The sequence below is a fragment of the Rhinopithecus roxellana genome, chromosome 13 (assembly GCF_007565055.1).
Source record: "Rhinopithecus roxellana isolate Shanxi Qingling chromosome 13, ASM756505v1, whole genome shotgun sequence".
In the NCBI taxonomy this organism is placed as follows: Eukaryota; Metazoa; Chordata; class Mammalia; order Primates; family Cercopithecidae; genus Rhinopithecus; species Rhinopithecus roxellana.
In genome coordinates this window covers 78,107,628-78,124,093 of record NC_044561.1, presented here as the reverse complement: position 1 = coordinate 78,124,093, position 16,466 = coordinate 78,107,628, and the positions used below count along the sequence as shown (strand labels likewise).

Sequence of the window (16,466 nt, the reverse complement as noted above, 5' to 3'; positions counted from 1 at the left end):
CCACTTCTTCACTAAATGTTAAGTTGAACCATGTAAAACTGCCACTTTTGTAAGTCTAAGATGGGATGGGACAATATTGGTGAATTTGCGTGGCTCACCTGAAACTATGATCACCTCTAGGCTGGGCAGGGAGGCAGGTAATCATGGCCACACCCAGGCCTCTCCACCTGGGACCTCTGCCTGCTCCCTGAGCGAGATCATGACGTCTCCTGGCTCAGCGGACACACGTTCTCCAGCATTATTCTCCAGAAACGTCCACTGAGCTCCCCTCCAATTAATCTATTCTAAGTTGTCTTAAGATATGGACAAAATGTCCCCTGAGCAATTTTCCAGGATGATAAATGATTGCATTAACTTTTCCCTGACAGGTGGCTTTCTCTGTGATTGGCCCTTTGTTTTTGTCCAGCTGGGCTCAAATGGCCAAGGGGTTAGAACAGGGGCATGTCTTGTCCAGCATAGTGCATGCCACGTGCCTATATGCCACGTGTCTACCCTCCACACCTACATACCACATACCTACTCACCATGTGCCTACACACCGTGTATCTAACCTCCACATGCCTACCCTCCGCATACCCACCCTCCATGTGTCCACCCTCCGCATACCCACCCTCCACGTGCCTACTCACCGCATATCCACCCTCCACGTGCCTAACCACCGCATACCCACCTGTCACGTGACTACTCACCGCATACCCACCCTCCACGTGTCCACCCTCTGCATACCCACCCTCCACGTGCCTACCCACCGCATATCCACCCTCCACGTGCCTACCACCGCATACCCACCTGTCACGTGACTACCCACCGCATACCCACCCTCCACGTGCCTACCCTCCACACACCCACCCTCCACGTGCTTAGCCGCCACAACCACCCTCCATGTGCCTACCCTCCACACACCACCCTCCACGTCCCTACCCACCACATACCCACCCTCCACGTGCCTACCCTCCATATACCCACCCTCCACGTCCCTACCCACCACATACCCACCTATCACGTGACTACCCACCACCCACCCACCCACCACGTGCCTACCCGCCACACACCCACCCTTCACGTGCCTACCCTCCACACACCCACCCTCCACATGCCTATCCTCCACACACTCACCCTCCACGTGCCTACCCTCCACGTGGCTACCCGCCACACACCCACCCTCCACGTCCCTACCCACCACACACACACACCCTCCATGTGCCTACCCTCCACATACCCACCCTCCACGTGCCTACCCTCCACATACCCACCCTCCACGTGCCTACCCTCCACACACCCACCCTCCACGTGCCTACCCTCCACATACCTACCCTCCACGTGCCTACCCTCCACATACCCACCCTCCACGTGTCTACCTTCTACATACCCACCCACCATGTGACTACCCACCACATACCCAAACCCCACATGCCTACCAGCCACATACCTACCCACCACGTACCTACCCATGTGTCTACCCTCCATGTGCCTAAAACCACCTGTCTAAAACCAGGTGCCTACACACCAGGAACCTATACACCACCCACCCAGACACCACATGCCAACTTCAGTACTGTAAACTGCAACAAGCACAGGGCACTCAGAATCCCTTAGCTCTGCAAGTGACCTTGGAAAGTCCATGCAGCAAAGGAAGCTTCTTCCTTGTTAACAGAGCCATGATTTTATTTGGGTCCCCACTTCATCCTCAGCTGCAGAGGTAACTTCTGATGGACCACATGGACCTTGTGATCCCATTCCCCTCGATTTAGCCTGTTTCTAACTAATGAGACAGAAGAGAAAGTCTGCTGAGAGTCTGGGAATGGTCTCTTGCTCCTAAAATGTTAACACTGGTATATTAATCCATCCTCACATTGCTATAAAGAAATACCTGAGAGTGGGTAATTTATAAAGATTTAGTTGGCTCACATTTCTGCAGGCTGTACAGGGGACTTCTGGGAGGGCTCAGGAAACTTTCAATCATGTCACAAGGCAAAGGAGAAGCAAGCATGTCTTACATGACCAGAGCAGAAGGTGGGGAGTGGCGGGGTGCCACACACTTTAAACAACCAGATCTCACGAGCCCTCACTCACCATCATGAGAAGCAGCACAGAGAGGGAAATCTGCCCACGTGCTCCAGTCACCTCCCACCAGACCCACCTCCAACACTGGGGATTACAATATGACAGGAGATTTGTGTGGGGACATAGATGCAAGCCCTATCAACTGGGAATGAGCATTCCTTCTCTTTCTCTGGTGGTTGCCATGCACGGACATTGACATCTGCAGCCCAGGAAGGGTCTGCCTGGAGCCAAGAGCCCATCACTCAAGTGCAGGTCAGAGAGACTCGGGTCCTTGGCAGCACAGTCAAGCCTCAGGGCAAGGAGAGGTTAATGTAATCACTTCCCTTCCAGACAAAAGACAGAGTGGCTTTTCTTTTGTTTTAACTTAAGAAACATTAAGATAGTTTTAATTAGGACTAACTGGGAAAAGCAAGAGGAAAGTCAACAGTTTAATGACAATTTCTGGAATCTGGACTACTGGCTTCTTTTCATGTGAGACAATAAATTATTTTCCCATTTAAGCCAACTTGAATTAACATTTTTAGTTAATTTGCACCCAAGTCACTCTGATTGAGGGTCAACTAATCTACCTCCTATTGTTAGGCAGAAGTTCCTCATCTCATCCCAGACAATGGGGACCTACCTTCCCTTTAGAAGTCACTTTAAAATAGAACTACACAGTCGCTTTTTAAAAGTGATTTAAAACTGATTCCAGTATTTAGTAAAACAACAGAAAGGAACTCCTCTTCACAGGTAGCCCATCTGCTATTTAAAGCTCCCTTATTTCCTAATGTTAAGGTTCCCAGAGACAAGCGTGCGTTCCCTCTTCTGGCAGATTCTCCTACAGTTCGGAAACCCATTTGGCTCAGCCATAAAACCCACCCTTGCTGCCAAGAGGATGAGACTTTCCTTTGCTTATCCAGCAGGTTTGTGAAATTAAATAATTAAAACCTAAAGTTGTTGGAACTTTAGATTATTCTGATCCCTGACAGGAATGTGGCTTTGTGGCCTGAGTCACGCAGCACGCAGCTGTGACTCTGGCTTTTTCCTGTAAGTGATTTGGAAAGACCTTGTAGCGCCAGAGCTAAGACTCCCTCAGATGGTCAACCCTGCTCATGGAATGTTAAAGCAATATTCCTTAGAATGTAGCGAGCTGCCACTGATCAAATCACTACAACACATGCACAGGCCTTGCTGGAATCCCCTAAACTTCTCTGTCTCTGTCTATGTAAGTGAAGCCCTAACTCCCAACTTGTGAAGCATTGACCCTGCTGCTTTGGAGTCTGCGTTTCCCAGGTGGCTAACCTTAAGCTTCCTGCTCAAATGAACTCAGCACTTAATCATGATTTCTGAATCTCATGATCTAAGGTTGACAGGTTGGTGCATTCTACCATTACGCGCTGTCATTGTTTTCAAGGAAATCTGCCTCTGCAACTATCACGCTTCATTGAATTTAAGGCACCGTTGATATAAGACCACTGCTTTATATACTGCAAACAACAGAAATCCTCTGGCAGGAGAGCTGTGACATGCCATGAATTCTGCAATGTACTCCAATCTTGGAGAAGTTAAGATGTGTTTTTCTAAATGTGTATGTCTTAGAATCCTTGAAAAAATGGTATTTTATTTTTGCACAGCAGTTGCAAAAATATCACAAAGGAAGAACATCAATGTTGGCAGCCTTTCCAATGGGCAAGGAAGCATCTCTCTGTGCAGCATCCCAGGAAACACACAAACATAGCTGAGGGAGATATCTCTGTGCTTGGAACCTCCTAGAATGTCTCCTGTCCTGGATTCCAGAAGGAGGTAGAGGGTGATTCATACCACATGGACTCTGGTTGTCTTCCTGAAGAAGCCTGGCTCTGCACAAGGGCACTGCCTTGGGTAATGCCCCATCTTTTCATCTACAGCCACTGCCCCATTGCCAACCATCTGCCTGAGGCCTGGTCAGGTGAATGGGCCCTACCGGGGACCTTTGGCTACTGAAGGTTTTAGAATGCCTCTTTGACATATTCTTCTCTGTGATTCTGTGTGTGAGGACATCCAGGAGCCAAGGTGGAGAACCCTGGATGACCTTACAAGATGGCTGTCTAGTTGTATGTTCCCCGCACTGGCCTCCCCTGAAACCTTCCCTGTACCACCAACTTGCCCCTCCATCCATGGTGTGTGCATGTGTGCACAGGCCCATGGTGGGCCAACAGCCCTGCCCCAGGCATTGTCGGGTTCTTTGGGAGACCGAAGCCACAAGAGGTAACACGTGCAGCATTCAGTGGACAGGTTTCCTGCCACATGGAGAAAACTGGCTTCGGTGAGGCTGAAGAACAGAGCCAACATTAAAATAGAATGAGAAGACACACACAGAGAAACGGAGCCAATGGCATTTCCGTTTCAGTTTCCAGTTTTGATTCATTTAGTTGAAAGCCTAGCCACATTCCCACACTTGGATTCTGTAATACATTCCAGGATTCTTATAATAAAACCTGTGTTTTATTTCACTGGCTTCAATTAGGATGCCATCTCCCACAGCAAAAACATCTAACAAGTATATGGACCATATTCCTGACCTGAGCAATGTACAGAGGACACTGATGATAATGATGCCAGCTTTAGGACCACGTGGAAAAAGCAGAGCAGGTATTTCAAGGGTTGGGGATAAATAAAGGCAAAAAGTTCAAAAAGAGAGATATAAAGGAGAATTTGATTTAGGGGAAGTTTAGGAAAAAGACAAAACTCTAGTCAGGAAGAGTCTTGAGAGACACAGCCCTGGGCCACGTAACATGGCTAAGCCCCAGGGCCCAGGAGCACCAGACTCAACGCCCACTCAGACCACTCTTGCAGATCATCCTGCAGCAGGTACAGGGGTCTGACCTCCCGCTTCAAGGGAACTGACCATGTTTCAATCAAATAATTGGTTTAGTAGAGAAAAGCCAGGACTAGTGTTGATGAGGGCCAGGTTATCGACTCCCTGGAGAACTCACAGTGATCTGGCTGGGCCTCTTTTTGCCCCTGTTCCTGAGCTGTTAAGTGAGAAGATTCAATGAGCTCTAAGGTACTTAACAGAAAACTGTTTTCAGTCCAACCCAGCACATACAAATGTCAACGTAGCTTATCTATTGTAATAGACCTAGAAATCATAAAACAGGAATATTTCCTATGTAAACTGCCTGCAGTGAATGCTCTAGTTGGGACATGCTTGGGGCCCAGTGCAAACTCTCCCCAGATCCACCCCAACCCATCATCCTTGGCCTCTCCTTCGGCACTTCCGTAAAGTATTAGGACCCAGGGAACATGTAGAAATGCCTGAGCCAGATGATCTTCCCAGCGGTTTATTTCTACCACATAAACTCCAGGCATGTGGGACTCCATCCATGGCCTCCCCATCTATTATTCTATCCTCACCCCAGACACATTCCTCTTTTTCTTTGGAAATGTGTCTCTCACTGGCCTTGCTGGAATGAGATGACCTGAAACATGTGCAGAATCAAAAGTTAATAATAAAACCCTGCTTGTTAGGCACTCAGCCCTGGTTCCTGGGACCACAGAAACAATTATTGATTTTTCCCTTTTGAAATCACACAGGAGGCCAAGGCGAGCCACTCGCCGACTCACAAGTGATCCCGATCACCTAATGCTGCCTGGCCCCAGAGCTTCCCGGAGTACACGGAACTCTCTGCATTGTCATGATCTTGCATGAGTCTAGCAGGGAGAAGCAAAAATGAGGCTGCGCTGGAGAAATTGTCCTGCTGGTTTTGTTTACGAGTAAGTGTGTTTGTTAGTTGGGGTTGGCTTAGTGGGGGATGGAGGATCCCCGGTTTTATTAATATTAAAGTTCCATCTACCTAAATTTTTGTGCCTATTGTTTATTTTCTCCAAGAATCAAAATACAAGAATTAATAAATTAAAATCACAGTGAGACACCATCTCACACCAGTGAGAATGGCTATTACTAACAAGTCAAAAAACAAAAGATGCTGGTGAGGTTGTGGAGAAAAGGGAGCGCCTATATGCTGTTGGTGGGAATGTAAATTAGTTCAGCCCCTGTGAAAAGCAAGTGGAGATTTCTTAAAGAACAGGAGACCCAACTACTGTTCGACTCAGCAATCCCGTTACTGAGTATATATCCAAAAGAAAACAAATCATTCTACCAAAAAGACAAATGGATTCACATGTTCATCCCAGCACTACTCACAAAAGCAAAGACATGGAATCCACCCAGATGACCATCCATAGTGAACTGAATAAATAAAATGTGATACATATACACCATAGAATACTACACAGTCATAAAAAAATGAACAAAATTTTGTCCTTTGCAGCAACAGGGATGCAGCTAGAGGCCATTATTCCAAGTGAATTAGTGCAAGAAGAGAAAACAAATACCACATGTTCTCACTTATAAATGGGAGCTAAACATTGGGTACCCAGGGACATAAAGATGGCAACAATAAACACTGGGGACTGACAGAGGAGGGAGGGAATTAGGGGAGCAAGAATTGAAAAACTAGCTTTTGGATACTATGCTCAGTACCTGGGTGACGGAATCAATCACACCCCAAACCTCAGGATCATGCACCATTCCCAGTAACAAACCTGCACGCATACCACCTGAATTTAAAAGTTAAAATTATGGTTTTTAAAATATATATATATTTATATATAATATATAAATGCATATATATATATATATAAATCAACTTAGCCTTGGGAACCATTCTTGTGATTGGGCATTAACTTGTGTCAATTAACAAATGAGAAGGAAGGATGATCATTAGAAAAGAGATCACGGCAACCCCTCCTAGGAACCTTCTCTTTATTCTCCTCCAAATAATCATAAACCTTTACTGTTAACTTATATGCTATGTTGTGACATATTTTACTTCCTCAACTTGATGCTGATGTGCTTGACAAGTGACACATTTCTTTCAAATGTAAGTTTTCTACTATGCCGAAGGTAATACCTTGCATACTGTAAATATTTTTAAATTTATAAACGAAAAGACTGTGTGCATATGTAACCGTATTCTGTAAATTAACAGAGTTATTACTGATATTGGCTAATTTTGAATAAATGAGTAGGGTTTATTTATTTATGAAAGAAAGAGAAAAGATGCCCATCTGGGCATCTGATCTTGTGGCCCCCACCCAGGAACTGACTCAGTGCAAGACGACAGCTTCAATCAGTTACCTGTGATTTCATGTCCTACCTAACCAATCAGCACTCCTGGCCCACTGGCTTCCTCACACCCACCAAGGTGTCCTTAAAAACTCTGATCCCCAAATGCTCAGGGGGACTGATCTGAGTAATAATAAAACTCCTGTCTCCCACGTAGCCAGCTCTGTGTGAACTACTCTTTCTCTATTGCAATTCCCCTGTCTTGATAAATCGGCTCTGTCTAGGCAGCAGACAAGGTGAACCCCCTGGGCAGTTACAGTGTAAAGTCAGGAGGGACAGAGCTGGGAATCCAGTCTCGCCTTCCCTGGTTGCCCAGTGCGTGACAGGGCCTCTGCTCCTCCTTCCCATGCAGGGAGGGGTCCCTCCTTATTTGAATCACAGGACTTCAATTTCTTCATCGTTTCTACATCTCCACAAGTTCACACATGACTCTGTGAAGCACAGAAATGTGAAAAGCCTGTTTCTGCTGAGCAGCGAAGAAGACACAGCAGGAGCAGACGCTTCTGTGATAAGAAGAGGCGGTGGAAGGAGTCCCTGCACCATTCCCGGCAGGGCAGGGCCCTGGGACACTAAGCCATTAAACCTGGCCGCGGAATGGAGACCTGTAACAGAGGCAGGGCCAGCTGACAGCCGCAGCACATTCTGAGAGATGTGCAGGGTCAGTGGCCCTCTGCAGGAGTAGGGGCGGAAACCCAGGAGAGCACAGCCTGAGAGATGTGCAGCGTCAGTGGCCCTCCGCAGGAGTAGGGGCGGAAACCCAGGTGAGGTGAGGCACAGGGAGGAAAACAGATTCATAGAGGGTGCTTCTCAGGTCATCCAGACAGTGTCACGTTTTCCTGCCACCACCCTCCCTGCAACTGGCACCTGAGGTGGGGGTGGCATTGTGAAAATGAGCCCTTAACCTGGGGGATCTGCCCTGACTCGGGTTGGTTTCAGAAGTGAGTAAAATTGGAGAATACCAGCTGGTATTGGAGAACTGGTCAAGAAAGCCCATACATCTGGTGTCAGAAGTGAAGAATCAAGAATAATAGTGGAGTACTGCAGAAAGTAGTGTGTTTTTCCTATTCGCTCCCTCATGAGAGAGTGGCAGAGACCACAGACACCATTTATGCTGAGTTTGCCAGACCTCATCACCACCAGCTAATAACAATGTAGCCAGTTCCTCTTTTTGGGACACTGCCCTTCTTTCACGTGTTCTATAAACAAGGCTGCAATGACAACTACAATAGCCGACTCATTCCGCTCACCATTAGATATTTCCTGAAGGCACATTACTTGAAGTGGAAAACTTTCTCATGCAAGTTGCAAAATTGCCCCCAGGAGGGGTCTTCCAAGTTGTTACATCCAGGAGAGTAGGAAATGCTTCAAATCTGTATAACACTATGTGTGTCTGTGTGTGTATGTGCACGTGTGTATATATGTGTGCCTGTATGTTTATGTGCGTGTGTATATGTGTCTGTGTATGTGTGTATATATGTATTATGTGTGTGTCTGTGTATGTGCATGTGTGTATATATGTGTGCCTGTATGTTTATGTGCGTGTGTATATGTGTCTGTGTATGTGTGTATATATGTATTATGTGTGTGTCTGTGTATGTGCATGTGTGTATATATGTGTGCCTGTATGTTTATGTGCGTGTGTATATGTGTCTGTGTATGTGTGTATATATGTATTATGTGTGTGTCTGTGTATGTGCATGTGTGTATATATGTGTGCCTGTGTTTATGTGCGTGTGTATATGTGTCTGTGTATGTGTGTATATATGTATTATGTGTGTGTCTGTGTATGTGCATGTGTGTATATATGTATGCCTGTATGTGTATGTGCATGTGGGTATATGTGTCTGTGTGTGTATGTGTGTATATATGTGTGTATTATGTGTGTGTGTCTGTGTGTGCATGTATGTGCACGTGTATATGTTTGTGTATGTGTGTGTGTGTACTTGTTTATGGAGCTTTGCAATTGTTAATTTTAAAATACTACATTATTGTGGCCTCTACTTTTTTATCAACAATAAATATTTTTCGATATGAACTGACCCTTTGTTTGAATCTGTATGCATGTATTACCTGTGTGTGGCTTTATTGCATTTTCTATCCTGGTGCTCACATGTTTTAGTTTCAACAGCCTCCTGCCACTCTATATACTACAGATATTAACAAAATATTAACAATTTTTAGGATAATAGTGTAATTTATTGTCTAAATCAGGACATTTGAGAGTAGAAATGTTACAGCCAATAATTATGCACAAAAACAGGCATAAACCAGGACTCTCTGGAGCAAATCAGACTCACAAGACATCTAATCATCGCCCCCATTGCAAATGTTTTTTCTGACTTGCTATTTGCCTTTCAATTTTTCTTAGGATTTGATGGGCAGAGATTTGAATGTTTGTAGAATCAAATCTTCCTTCTTAATAGCTTCTCCTTTTTATAGTTTATATTTATTTATTTTTTATTTATTTACTTATTTATTTTACTTTAAGTTCCGGGATACATGTGCAGAACGTGCAGGTTTGTTACATAGGTATACGTGTGTCATGGTGGTTTGCTGCACCTATCAACCTGTCATCTAGGTTTTAAGCCCTGCATGCATTAGGTATTTGTCCTAATGCTGTCCCTTCCCTTGCCCGCCACCCCGACAAGCTCTGGTGTGTGTTCTTCCCCTCCCTGTGTCCATGTGTTCTCACTGTTCAACTCCCACTTATGAGTGAGAACGTGGTGTTTGGTTTTCTGTTCCTGTGTGTGTTTGCTGAGGACCATGGCTTCCAGCTTCATCCATGTCCCAGCAAAGGACATGATCTCATTTTTGTTTTGTTTTGTTTTAGTTTTTTGAGACAGAGTCTCACTCTGTCACCCAGGCTGGTGTGCAGTGACGTGATCTCCATTCACGCAAGCTTCACCTCCAGGGTTCACGCCATTCTCCTACCTCAGCCTCCCAAGTAGCTGGGACTACAGGCGCCCGCCACCACACCAGGCTAATTTTTTGTATTTTTAGTAGAGATAGGGTTTCACTGTGTTAGCCAGGATGGTCTTGATCTCCTGACCTCGTGAGCCGCCTGCCTTGGCCTCCCAAGATCTCATTCTTTTTTGTTGGCTAGATAGTATTCCATGATGTATATGTGCCACATTTTCTTTATCCAGTCAGTCATTAATGGGCACTTGCATTGGTTCCATGTCTTTGCTATTGTGAATAGTGTGGCAATAAACATATGTGTGCATGTCTCTTTATAGTAGAATGATTTATATTGCTTTGGGTATAAACCCAGTAATGGGATTACTGAGTCAAATGTTATTTCTGGTTCTAGATCCCTGAGGAATCGCCACACTGTTTTCCACAATGGTTGAACTAATTTACATTCCCACCAACAGTGTAAAAGCGTTCCTATTTCTCCATAACCTCACCAGCATGTATTGTTTCTTGACTTTTTCATAATCACCATTCTGACTGGTGTGAGATGATAGATATCTCATTGTGGTTTTGATTTGCATTTCTCTGATGATTAGTGACTGGAGATTTTTTTCATACGTTTTTTGGCTGCATAAAATGTCTTCTTTTGAGAGTGTCTGTTCATATCCATTGCCCATTTTTTGATGGGGTTGTTTGTTTTTTTCTTGTAAATTTGTTTAAGCTCCTTGTAGATTCTGGATATTAGACCTTTGTCAGATGGGTAGATTGCAAAACATTTCTCCCATTCTGTAGGCTGTCTGTTCATTTTGATGACAGTTTCTTTTGCTGTGCAGAAGCTCTTTAGTTTATTTAGATCCCATTTGTCAATTTTGGCTTTTGTTGCAGTTGCTTTTGGCATTTTTGTCATGAAGTCTTTGCCCATGCCTATGTCCTGAATAGTGTTGCTCAGGTTTTATTCTAGGGTTTTTATGGTTTTGGGTTTTACATTTAAGTCTTTAATCTATCTTGAGTTAATTTTTATATAAAGTATAAGGAAGGGGTCCAGTTTCAGTTTTCTGCATATAACTAGCCAGTTTTCCCAGCATCATTTATTAAATATGGAATCCTTTCCCCCATTGCTTGTTTTTGTCAGGTTTGTCAAAGATCAGATGGTTGTAGATGTGTGGTGTTATTTCTGAGGTCTTCGTTCTGTTCCATTGGTATATATGTCTGTTTTGGTACCAGTAACACGCTGTTTTGGTTACTGTAGCCTTGTAGTATAGCTTGAAGTCAGGTACTGTGATGCCTCCAGCTTTGTTATTTTTGCTTAGGATTGTCTTGGTTATGTAAGCTCTTTTTTTTGGTTCCATATGAAATTTAAAGTAGTTTTTATCTAATTCTGCAAAGAATGCCAGTGGAAGTTTGATGGATTAGCATTGAATCTATAAATTACTTTGGGCAATATGACCATTTTCACAATGTTGATTCTTCCTATTCATGAGGATGGAATGCTTTTCCATTTGTTTGTGTCTTCTCTTATTTCCTTGAGCAGTGGTTTGTAGTTCTTGAAGAGGTCCTTCATGTATCTTGTTAGCTGTATTCCCAGGCATTTTATTCTCTTCATAGCAATTGTGAATGGAAGTTCATACATGATTTGGCTCTCTGCTTGTCAATTTTTGGTATATAGGAATGCTTGTGATTTTTGCTCGTTGATTTTGTATCCTGAGACTTTGCTGAAGTTGCTTATCAGCTTAAAGAGTTTTGGGGCAGAGATGATAGGGTTTTCTAAATATAGAATCACTTCATCTGCAAACAGAGACCATTTGACTTCCTCTCTTCCTATTTTAATACCGTTTATTTCTTCTCTTGCTTGATTGCCCTGGCCAGAACTTCCAATACTATATTAAATAGGAGTGGTGAGAGAAGGCATCCTTGCCTTGTGCCAGCTTTCAAAGGGAATGCATACAGCTTTTGCCCATTCACTAAGATTATGGATTTGTCATAAATAGCTCTTATTATTTTGAAATATGTTCCATCAAAACCTAGTTTATTGAGAGTTTTTAGCATGAAAGGCTGTTGAATTTTGTCAAAGGCCTTTTCTGCATCTATTGAGGGATTCATGTGGTTTTTGTCAATAGTTCTGTTCATGTGATGGATTACGTTTATTGATTTGCATATATTGAACCAGCCTTGCATCCCAGGGATGAAGCCAACTTGATCATGATGCATAAGCTTTTTGATGTGCTGCTGGATTTGGTTTGCCAGTATTTTATTGAGGATTTTCACATTGATGTTTATCAGGGATATTGGCCTGAAGTTTTCTTTTTTTGTTCTGTCTGTATCAGGTTTTTGTTCTGTCTCTATCAGGTTTTAATAACTCATAAAATGAGTTATGGAGGAGTCCCTCCTTTTCAGTTGTTTAGAATCATTTCAGAAGAAATGGTACCAGCTCCTCTTTGTGCCTCTTTGTGTAGAATTTGACTGTGAATTCGTCTGGTCCTGGGTTTTTTGTGGTTAGTAGGCTATTAATTAGTGCCTCAATTTCAGAACTTGTTATTGGTCTATTCAGGGATTCAACCTCTTCCTGTGTTAGTCTTGGGAGGGTGTTTGTGTCCAGGAATTCATCTATTTCTTCTAGATTTTCTAGTTTATTTGTGTAGAGGTGTTTACAGTATTCTCTGGTGGTAGTCTGTATTTCTGTGGGGTCAGTGGAGACATCCCTTTTATCATTTTTTATTGTATCTATTTGATTCTTCTCTTTTTTCTTCTTTATTAGTTTAGCTAGTGGTCTATTTTGTTAATTTTTTTTAAAAAAAAAACTACTATATTCATTGATTTTTGAAGGGTTTTTCCTGTCTCTATCTCTTTCAGTTCTACTCTGATCTTAGTTATTTGTCTTCTGCTAGCTTTGGGGTTAAACTCTTTGCTCTTGTTTTTCTAGTTCTTTTAATTGTGATGTTAGGATGTCAATTTGAGATCTTTCCAGCTTTCTGATGTGGGCATTTAGTGCTATAAATTTTCCTCTTAATGCTGCTTTAGCTGTGTCCCAGAGATGCTGGTACATTGCCTCTTTGTTCTCATTGGTTTCAAAGAACTTCTTGATTTCTGCCTTAATTTCATTATTTCCCCAGGAGTCTTTCAGGACGAGGTTGTTCAATTTCCATGTAGTTGTGTGGTTTTGAGTGCGTTTCTTAATTTTGAGTTCTAATTTGATTGCACTGTGGTCTGAGAGACTGTTACGATTTCAGTTCTTTTGCACTTGCTGAGGAATGTTTTACTTCCAATTATGTGGTCAATTTTAGAATAAGTGCCATATGGCATTGAGAAGAATGTATATTGTGTTGATTTGGGATGGAAAATTCTGTAGATGTCTATTAGGTCCACTTGATCCAGAGCTGAGTTCAAATTCTGAATATCCTTGTTAATTTTCTGTCTCATTGATCTGTCTAATATTGACAGTGGGGTGTTAAAGCCTCCCACTATTATTGTGTAGGAGTCTAAGTCTCTTTGTAGGTCTCTAAGAACTTGTTTTATAAATCTGAGTGCTCCTATATTGGGTGCATATATGTTTAGGATAGTTAGCTCTTCTCAAATTGATCCCTTTAGCATCATGTAATGCCCTTCTTTGTCATTTTTGATCTTTGTTGGCTTAAAGTCTGTTTTATCAGAGACTAGGATTGCAACCCCTGCTTTTTTTTTTTTTTTTTTTTTTTTTTTTTTTTTTTTTTTTTTGCTTGGTAAATTTTCCTCTATTCCTTTCTTTTCAACCTATGTGTGTCTTTGCACTTGAGATGGGTCTCCTGAATACACACACCGATGGGTCTTGACTCTTTATCCAATTTGCTACTCTGTGTCTTTTAACTGGGGCATTTAGCCCATTTACATTTAAGGTTAATATTGTTATGCGTGTATTTCATCCTGTCATCATGATGCTAGCTGGTTATTTTGCACATTAGTTGACACAGTTTCTTCATATGTCATTGGTCTTTATATTTTCTTGTGTTTTTGCAGTGACTGGTACCAGTTTTTCCTTTACATATTTAGTGCTTCCTTCAGGAGCTCTTGCAAGGCAGGCCTGGTGCTGATGAAATCCCTTAGGATTTGCTTGTTTGAAAAGGATTTTATTTCTCCTTTGCTGATGAAGCTTAGTTTGACTGGATATGAAGTTCTGGGTTGAAAATTCTTTTCTTTAAGAATGTTGAATATTGGCCCCCACTCTCTTCTGGCTTGTGGGGTTTCCGCTGAGAGATCTGGTGTTAGTCTGATGGACCTGCCTTTGTAGGTGACCTGACCTTTCTGCTTGGCTGCCCTTAATATTTTTTCCTTTGTTTCAACCTTGAAGAATCTGACAATTATGTGTCTTGGGGTTGCTCTTCTCCAGGAGAATCTTAGTGGCAGTCTCCATGTTTCCTGAAATTGAATGTTGACCTGTCTTGCTAGGTTGCATAAATTCTCCTGGATAACATCCTGAAGTATGTTTTCCAACTTGGTTCCATTCTCCCCGTCATTTTCATGTACTCCAATCAATTGTAGGTTCGGTCTTTTTACATATTCCCATATTTCTCAGAGGTTTTGTTCATTCCTTTTCATTCTTTTTGCTCTAATCTTGACTGCATGCCTTATTTCAGGGCCTTCAAACTCTGATATCCTTTCTTCTGTTTGATCAATTTGGCTACTGATACTTGCGTATGCTTCACAAAGTTCTCATGCCGTGTTTTTCAACTCCATCAGGTCATTAATGTTTCTCTCTACACTGATTATTCTAGTTAGCAGCTCCTGTAACCTTTTATCAGGATTCTTAGCTTCTTTGTATTGGGTTAGAACATGCTCCTTTAACTCAATGGAGTTTGTTATTACCCACCTTCTGAAGCCTACTTCTGTCAATTCATCCATCTCATTCTACGTCCAATTCTGTGCCCTTGCTGGAGAGGTGTTGCAATCATTTGGAGGAGAAGAGGCATTCTGGCATTTGGAATTTTCTGCATTTTTGTGCTGGTTTTTCCTCATCTTTGTGGATTTATCTACTTTTGATCTTTGAGGCTGATGACCTTTTGATGGGGTTTTTTTCGGGGGGGGGACGGTATTTTTGTTGATGTTGTTGTTGTTTTCTGTTTGTTAGCTTTTTTTTCTAACAGTCAGGCCCCTCTTCTGCAGGTCTGTTGCAGTTTGCTCCATGTATCAACCTGCTCCATGGGACATACCTGGATTATTTTCCCAGTACTGACACTGGTGCCCACAATACCACCTGCAAGTCAGCAGAGCAGAGCTCAGTAGGACAAACGTCAGCTCTCCTGCAGGACTGTCTACACCTGGAGTAGAAACCACAGCCATTGCCACGCTGGTTCATAGGTCTGGCCAACTGAGCTTGCAGTTGTGCCATTCGTTGACCAGGCTCAGTGCCCCAACGTGCTCTCCCACACAGGAAGCTCTAGATCCTCAGAAAAGGCTTGAAAAGAACTGAAAGGTGTTCCTCTGGGATGTCATTCAAGTCAAGTGCATCAGCAGCCCAGAAGGATCTCCTTCCTCACTACAGACCCCAAGCTAATTACACAAGGTTTTAACAAGATGAATTATTGATTTACTGTCCACTGCCTCAAACCAGTGTCTTGGAAATGAACACCAGAGGCTGAGAGCAGGAGGGCTCATTCTATGACTATGTGCAGGTGAAACTCTGCCTTGCAGCTCATGGAAACTCTAATCTCCCACCGATTTTATGGCAGGGAGAAGCACATGGAGCATCTCTTCCCCTTGGTTCAAATCCTGCAGAGACCACAGCTCTCCAGGGTCTTCCCCAGCACCAAGCCCATGGCCACACCAGGAACTGCTCCAAACAGAGCTTCTTGCCATGGGGCAGGGTACCACAGTCCTTCTCCCCCTAGGCTAGGGTACCCCTGGTTTCTGCTCAGGGAGTTGCAGGGGGAGTCAGGCTACAGATTCCCCACTCAAAAGCTTCTCATCTGCTTTACATTCATCTCTTCTAGTCAGTGATGTCTTCGGCGTGCTTAACATTCAGAGCAGAGCAGTGTTTAAAACCCACCTCTTCTATATGACAAAATTATTTTCAGCAATAAGCAACTACAAATCTACAAAAATAAGAACAGTATAGTATTGGCACAGATCATCATATATATCAGTGGAACAAAATTTTCCAGAAAAAGACCGCATATATGATTAATTGATTTTTTTTTTTTTTTTTTTTTTTTTTTTTTTTTTTTTTTTTTGAGACGGAGTTTCGCTCTTGTTGCCCAGGCTGGAGTGCAATGGCATGATCTCGGCTCACCACAACCTCCGCCTCCCAGGTTCAAGCGATTCTCCTACCTCAGCCTCCTGAGTAACTGGGATTACAGGCATGCACCAC

The 16,466-nt window shown here is 43.1% G+C and overlaps 1 long non-coding RNA gene across 6 annotated transcripts in view; it reads right to left on the bottom strand.

Annotated features, from left to right (window-relative positions):
- Positions 1-16,466, bottom strand: part of LOC115892686 — a 102,610-nt gene that overhangs the window by 16,724 nt on the left and 69,420 nt on the right. The window lies entirely within an intron of this gene.